This window comes from Pogonomyrmex barbatus, unplaced genomic scaffold (genome assembly GCF_055798465.1).
Source record: "Pogonomyrmex barbatus isolate J1 unplaced genomic scaffold, ASM5579846v1 scaffold1, whole genome shotgun sequence".
In the NCBI taxonomy this organism is placed as follows: Eukaryota; Metazoa; Arthropoda; class Insecta; order Hymenoptera; family Formicidae; genus Pogonomyrmex; species Pogonomyrmex barbatus.
The window spans coordinates 4,056,137-4,064,724 of record NW_028297098.1 but is presented as its reverse complement, the minus strand read 5'-3'; the positions used below and the strand labels follow the sequence as shown (position 1 = coordinate 4,064,724).

General features: G+C 32.3%; 1 protein-coding gene across 4 annotated transcripts in view; it reads left to right on the top strand.

Annotated features, from left to right (window-relative positions):
• The first annotated feature begins 1,891 nt into the window (after positions 1–1,891).
• Positions 1,892–8,588, top strand: part of LOC105432487 (trace amine-associated receptor 9) — a 62,332-nt gene continuing 55,635 nt past the window's right edge. Inside the window, exons 1-2 of one of the 4 annotated variants that reach the window (XM_089070744.1) lie at positions 1,892–2,190; positions 2,663–2,829. The gene's annotated coding sequence lies outside the window, so the exon portion shown is untranslated. Of the gene's footprint in view, positions 2,830–8,588 lie in introns of all 4 variants that reach the window. The other 3 variants (XM_089070743.1, XM_089070736.1, XM_011647319.2) reach the window with 3 other exon arrangements.

The window sequence follows — 8,588 nt, the reverse complement described above, 5'->3', positions numbered from 1 at the left end:
ATTCTCCTCCAAAACACGGCTAATTGCATGATACGGCTGTGAGTAAATACTTACCCGTCTCCCGATACCATGTTGAATTCAATATATGTAGGGATACTTTGTCAAGTTAATTTAACAAACATAATTTAACATTACAAGATCCTTCCTGCATTTACTTACGTCCAATATAAATATTTCAAAAAAATAATTTTTCATATTTTATATAACTTAATATTCTTTTTCGAAATTTATTATTATAATATATAACGAGCATAATTCTAAATATTATTTAAGGCCATAAATATGTTTATGTTTTATATTCGTGCAAATCGCATGACATTGTTTTATAATGATAACGTTTAATTCTTCTCTTTTTCAGAAGATATATAACAATGTAAAACGCAGTACGCAAAGCGCGATATATTAAACGAAATTTAAAATTGCTCGTATATTGTATGTAAAGTGGTCACAAATATATCACAGCGTTTGTTAAGGGAAGTAGACAGTAAGTAAAGTGACTATTAACGAGTATTATTGTATCTTATTGTGGTACGTAAGTGATCTGTGAATTTGGAATGAATCTGTGATTTGGAATTGATATCAGCTGTTACATGATTTGTAATATTTTCCTAAGTCGTTGCCTGCAATCACGTAACCTTTAATAAAATCGCGATGAGAAATGTTGGCAACTTTCCGAAAAACTCAAGGAAACGCGAAATACAGATATCAAATGAAAATAGTACAAGTTAATTAATTAATTGTTATATTGTGCACAAAGAAGCTGCGCAGTCTAGATCTCTATCCAAATAATTATTATTGCAATCAAGAGCATGATTATAAACTCATGTCTGAGTAATGTCAAATACTCATACAAACCTTAAAGTTTATATCTCATTAATTTTTCAGGAAAGGTGAATATAAATGAACGTGGAATATTACTTATCTTTATACATTTTTTACATTTAAACACATTTTATATTTAATTTTTGTACTTAAATAAATGCAAACTTTCAATACACATATTCGAAACAATAAGCTGTTCGTTGCCTACGTGAAACATACTAAAAAAAATCGACCGTTCCTTTAATAAAACAGTCTACTCGCAGCATCCTTATTTAACGTATGCTTTTACGTATGCAGTTACTTTATATTAGCTAATTAAATATTCAGGTTTCATTTGCACTAACGTTAAATCAGAACGCGAAATAGAATCCCAAGTGCGAGATGTGTACTAAAATATGAAATACGCATTCGGATTTAAAATATTTCATTTCAGTTTTAAATACTCGTTGAGAAAAAGAAAAATTATATTACTTTCAATCACAGAGACGTATACGCGGCTTTATAAGTTACGTACCTCATCAAGACATATAAGGCGCGTCACGTAAAGTACGACCTTATTAGATGGGCTCATTAGATGGGCTTAACGAGCTCTGTGTCGGACGGTCGTACGAGACGTATACATTTTACACATTATATACATTTTACATTGTCTCTGTCTTGGGGGGCACGACTTCCGTTCTTGGGCAATAGCATTTTCTACGAGAGTATTTTCCGACAGGAATCTTCTCGATCTTGTAAGCCGAGCTTTGTTACTCTCGCATTCTGTCATCTCCGCCGTCGTTGTCGCGAAAGTGTGTCGCGATCTTCGACGCGTGCGATTCTCGATCAACCAGGAACGGGGATAAGTCGGGGGTGTTCGCGAACGAGCGCGTGGGTGGATAGATTTTGGCACGGCGAGAGGGTGTCGGTGCAGTTAGGAGATCGAGAAACCGGGGGTTGCATCCACACTCACTCCCTCTCCCTCTCTCTCGTTTCTATCTCTCTCATTCTCTCCCTTCTCCCACCCACCCTTCCCTGTCTCGTACTCTCTTTCTCTCTCACCCGAGCGCGACTACTGTCGGGAGCACCCAGGCGGGCAGTCAGTGCGTCGTCAGCCTCCGCGTCGTCGCGACGCTCCTCTCTCTCTCTCGTTTCTCTCGGCTCTCTCGGTGGCGTCCGCAGCATCGCGACGCTACGACGCGCTCCGTCGACTATCCTATCCTGGGAGAGACGCCGCCGTTAATTTTCCTACGACATGTACCGGCGACGCCATCGACTTGGCCATCGATAACGATCGAAATAAGCGATAGAAAAAAAAAAACAAGCATCTTTTTTTCACGCGTCACCACGTCGAAAGTGTTTCGTTCGATTTGCACAAAAGAAGAAAAGGTGCTGATAATTAATTGCAAGAGATAGAAAAGTCTTGACTAATTTATTTCCTCCGCGGGAATTAATTTACATAGATTATTATGTATTTATAGATTTTTAATTAAAATATGTTCAATACATTTTTTTACAGTTTGTGAAAAAAATTAATTTTCTTTTTGAAAAAAAAAAAATACATTTTTTTAGAAAGTTTTTCTTGAAATACGATAGTCGTAAAGATTGGAGAAACTACTTCTCAAAGTTTACTTTTTCATTACTTTTCATTGCATATTTTATATCGAAGACAATGCAATTTGCAATTTATTATTTTCGCATGAAAAATTCTTTATCTTGAAGAAAAAGAAGAGAAAAAGAACGAGATTGAGTCACGATAGTACATGCGTTTCCTACAGAAGAATTATTAAAGGAGCGGCAAAGGCACCTTCTTGTGTTAACGGGTAAAAAGAGGAGTCAAATCGTGAAGTTTTTTTGCCAGATGTGATCCATTTTGGTGTCTCGATCAAGTGATCTATCGGATCTCACCGCAGAACATACCCCTTCCTCGCCTTCGAAAGTCACGCACGAGCGCTTTTCTTTTGCCTTCTGAAGCGTGTCGTGTACTCACTCAGGCCTTATCGACACTCGTGGATTTACTACTGCCGAGTACGTATCTAATTGCAACAATTGAAGTTGAATTCTTTCATTTCGCATGCTGTTTGGAATAGAGTGTAGTGCAGTACAAAACATTTGCTTTAGCTTAAAGAAAAACATCATTTCTACTCTATTATCAAGAGATATATTTTCTGTCACAAATTTTTATCTCAAGAAGAAAAAAGAAAGCTATAAATAAATATATTTAACAGTACTTTTGAGAGAATAAAATATACATTTAAACTAACATAATAACAAAATTGTGTTAAAATATCATTGTATTTAATTTATTAAAATTTATTTTTCCAGTGAAAATTAAATTCTATTTTATTTCTAAGATTTTCGTATCTAGTTACCATGTCTAAAGGAGCCATCATTGTACGTCTTTTTATTTGATTGTAACTGCTATTGGCTGCAGCTGCACTTAGAGATATTAAATTACGAATATCGCGTTCGTGTTAAGCCGTAAAGAACTGCAGAAGCCAGAAGTCTCCATCTACACCCGTTGACGACATGTATTAACGGAGTACAGAATTGTACAACTTATATTCAAAAAGCAACTCTTAAAATATTATATAATGTTTATAATGTGTTATATAATATTTGTTACTTTGTACATCATTGTCAGATAACTCTTCTCTTATGGTATACCTATATAAATCATCTTCCATCAAAATAACAAATTTAAAATAGCAAGTTGTATAGACAAACATTGATCTTATGTCGTTCGAAAGTTCTACATCTAAGCTACTATTATTCCATCCAACGATATGTAGTTTGGAGATTGATACTGTACAAAACAAGACACCATAGCTTGGCAGATATTGAACGATACGCTTGTGGCAGATCCATGGTTAGGAGGCAGTTTGATCGTGTTGCTACTCACAGTTCTCTGACCAAGTTTTCAAAACTTTCTCGGAAAGCATCTTTAATATTAAACGATTCCTTAGATGCGGAATACAAAAATTTAACAGGATCAAATCGCAGAAGTTTTTCATTTGTTACCTTCAGTGATTTTCCTTTATTGATTTTCGTTTATTAATTGCTTAGTTTTGATTACTTTTGATATACAATAGTTTGTCAAATTAATGTGAATAAACAGAACGCATAATGATTTTCATTTTATCTTGTATATTTTGGATTCTGTTTTAATGCATAACAATAAATTTCTGCAGAATAAATTCGTTATGCTAAATCTAAATAATATACAAAATTCTAATGAAATCTTTTTCAATTGTAACTTTTAATTCAAGTTCATAATTTCATGAACTTTTTAAGTGATCTGAAGAGAAACAAATCGACGTAGACTCATTTTAATTCGAAGTTGCCTAGATAAGGTTTAGGTCTGATCTCAAGAATTTTACATTCATCGTAAATTGAATAAGCGTGGTATAAATCTACGAATGACGTGAATCTAATTTCTATAATAGTTCTCATTGAATGGGAGAAGGAATTTTTAAATGCTCAGAGCGATTGAGCATTTACCGCAACAACGAATTATTAATGTAAATTAAAAATGATTTATGTTTCAAAAAAAAAAAGAGGTCAACAAACTTACTCGATGATTTTGCCAATTACAATTGGGAGAGGATTCTATTCTTGCTTCGTGACAAATTCAATATATGCAAATAGTGCTGCATACATTGAAAGCTGCGCTTCGATTTGTACTTGTAAACGCTTCACCTTAATGGTTTTCCAGCGGCGTCGCTGCTGATAGCTGGTCGTTTTAAATTGATCGCGTACCCCGCGCGTGATATCCATTTCAACGGGCCGCGATAGAATTTATTACATTTTTCCAGTATTATTGATCACGATGGAAGTGGCTTGTCGACAGTATTAAGTGTAATTTAAGTGCGATATGAAGAACCGGCGTAAAAATATCGCGGCATCTTTATTATTCTTCCTTACGATATATTATTAGATTTTTTTTACTTCCTCTTGTGTAAAAGCGCCGTCGTCCGTGCGTACATGCGGGCGGTCATTCGCAGATCTTCATTATTACATCGCAGAAGGTACCTGCGACGTAAACGCGTTATACGATACACCTATCCGCTTCCTTTCGACCGTTTTAATTAATGATTTTACCGTAAAACGCTCGCGTCGCCTCACCTCGTTTCTCGGCAAAACTTGGAACGAGCCTCATTTTATGAAGCGCGAAACGTGTTTGAGTGAAACGCTTCCACTTCGTATCTACTACCTTAGGAAGCAGACTGCCAAGAATGTGTCTTATCGAGATTCGAAAGAGCTGCTTTTACGATATATATATATATATATATATATATATATATATATATATATATATATATCTGATAGAATTACGAATTACGAAGATTCTATGGAGAGATACAAATCCGTAAAGTATTACAGCGATCAAATTACACAGTTCAGAAATTTTCTAATTTTTACATTTTGGATCTTATAATCCTTGCAATACAAATTATAATATAATATATAATTAAATAAAAAAATAATTAATAAAAAATTAATTAAAATTATAGAAGAAATATTCTAGTCAATAATTTTACAAAATACATAATTAATATATATATATAATAAATACATAATTATTTTACAAATAGAATAATCGGATGAACAAATAAAAGAAATTTTGCATTTTTACCGAATTTTTAGTTTAAATATATTGAGCTCGTAAAATTTTTATAAAACTTATAGAAACACAAAAGTATATAAAATAATTGTTCTATGAAGGCACAATTACTAATAAAAGATAGTTAATTGTTTGCTGGTGACGCGTGCAACAGAGTGTTTCGAGCTGGTATTTCATTGATAATTTTTATGGCTAAAACCAGTGAACCGTTTCCGCGTTAAATGGATTGTCGCGACTTTTTACTAATTCGTCGTGTCCAGTGATAAGTAGATAATATAAATTGACTATGGCTATTAATTGCGACACGTACCAGGAAGCACTAGATATAAACATTTAAGCCAACAATTGTATTGTAATGCAAAATCACATTAATGCTGTTGATCCGATTAAACATTTGCTTTTGGATATCTGCTTCTTTATTCTACAATGACAGAAAATAGATATTTTATATTAAACGTAGTATTTCTTGTTAAAAAGAATATGATAAAATCCTTCCATTCTGCTTAGAAATAATTTGTATTCATTTCAATATTTAATAATTTATTCATAAATGCAAGCCTCTTCTTTTAAATTTCATTAAAAATATATGTTTTGGTTTTTATTATTCATTGAAATATTTGTTAATCTTGTTTTTTTTTTTTCAAATATAATTTCCTTTGCAAAACTTTGAACTGTTTCACGAATACGTTACATGTGATTATACGCATCCCTCAGTATGTCTGCACTTGACAAGACGATTGACATAGGAATTAAACTTGGCTTGATGTAGTTTGCAATATCTTATAGTTTCTGTAACTGCATTGTGATTTGATGTATCGACATTTCGACTACTTTAGATCCCATCTAGAATCTACATTCTTGAACAACTGCTTTGGAGCATTAATATTTATATAGAATTATTTTACGCGATATTTTATCATTATATCATTTTATATCAATTTGCTAAATGTAGAACTATGAAGAGATAATATTAATAAATAGAGCCAACTTCGCGGGAATTTAATAACCGAGTACTACATTGGGAACATTACATTAGGTTTCATATTTATTTAAGTTGTAATCACGTAAATTTGACATTTGTATGAGAAAGAGCAAATTTCGCTTGACTACTCTCATATTTTGATGTTATGTACGCCGAAGGAGGAACTGGCATAAAGCAGAAAATTATGCGGTCGACGGACGTTCATGTGATATAACTAGATAATATGTGCACGTATGATGGAATTCGCAAATTACGATCGACATGTGTACGAAATGACATGAAATTGTAATTTTATACATACGTTTTCTATAAAAAATAAAAATTAGCACTGTTAAATTCTTAATTTTTTTACTAGAATGATTATTTGATACGTTTATCTATTGTGGCAATAATCATTGAAAATAATATCGATATAAATTAAAGTAACAAATTAAAATTTATTAAGAGATAATTATAAATAATGACATTTGTTTAACTAGATATGAATAGAAATGAATTATTATGACACGCAAACTAAATAATCGTATCGCAAACATTTATTCTTCACGGATATCCATATCATGATTATTTCGTTATTTATGATTTGAATAACTTGAATAAACAATGTGCATTTCAATATATTATAAATAAATCAATTTTGATGCTACTGCGGATGTGAAGTTTTTTTCAAGCCAAAAACGATGATCACAAACGCGAAATTCGTAACAAAACTCCCACTTTACGTGCTATTTCACTCCACTACTATTTCATTTATTTGCAATTGAAACCTTGCTCAACCTTTCGGCCAGTGAATACGAATATAAAATCGTTGTTACAGTACTACAGTTTTATTTCCAATTTCCGCGTGTACACAAATAGGATATCCGGTATAAATCCACTTCCGCGATAAGTTTTGCATAGTTTTACAAGAGAATATTCGTTTGCATTTCGTATTCATTGCGCCCAATGCAGAACATTATCCCCATGGAGCGAAAAAATTATACTGCACGCACGGGATCTCTTGTATACGAATGTAATAACACACAACGCAATCTATCTTCTAGAGGCAAGTATTTACGCTAGCTAGTTTGTTGTTTGTTTGTCACTATTAACAGTCTCGAGAAAACATTCTTACAAAAGTTAAAACTAAATTTAGCGGAAAGATTGTCTGTACTTTATCACAGGTCGGGGATTAAAACTCCCTTTTTCCATTGTCTCGTTCGTGCCCGACTAACGATTCCTTCTTCATTCTCTTTACGTTTTAGTATGCACAGCCGTTATCGCCATGAACAATTTTGCACTTCGAGATTCCAAGAATTAAGCAAGATAAGTGAGCTTTAAATAAGATAAGATCTCTTGATTGAAATACAGTTTGGAGATAATTGATAGTATAAAAAAAATTAATTAAAATAATATATAAACGTAACGATTAAATCACCTCGTTATCTTACTTCAAATACTCTCCAAATACAAATTTTCTTAATGTAATAATGGTTATTTAATTTCCATTTTGCTTTTATTTTTAACAAAAAATTGGAAGAATTTTAAAATATTTTTTTATACATATCTGTTAGTAATTAGTTTCAAAATGATCCAAGTAATAGGAAACAATAGATAAGAATTTATCATATTTTATTTTTATATCCATATAATTATACATCCATATCGCATATTTCGTGAAACTATAATAAACGCACGGTTTTTTGCATATGAAAATCCATTACGTTTAATGAGAGATGTCAGCAATCCGCTTATCGCTTAAAAGTAAGTTTTGCTTTATATGGATGAAACATCAACCATAGTCGAGATTACAAGGTATTATAAATACTTTATATATTTGCATTTATATGCATGCATGCACAAAATTTTCATCATAAATTTTCAATTTTTATATACGCGTTTCCAATATTAACTTTTTTTATTACGTTTATTACGAATTATATTCATATTATATGATGAAAGATAAAAAATATAAAAAGAATAGACAAAAACTTTTCCATAGCATTGGGAGGCAAAATCGTAGTCTTGCCTTTATCATATTAAATTTTCGCGATTGAATATTAGACGGCAGAGAGTTCAAAGGACATTCCTTTGCCAGTTTTACGTGCTTTCCCTCTGTCACTGCGATATAAAATATTAGAAATATCGTGCCGAAGAAGAATTTCTTCGGCTTTTCCTTCGGCAAAAACTATTGAATTTGAC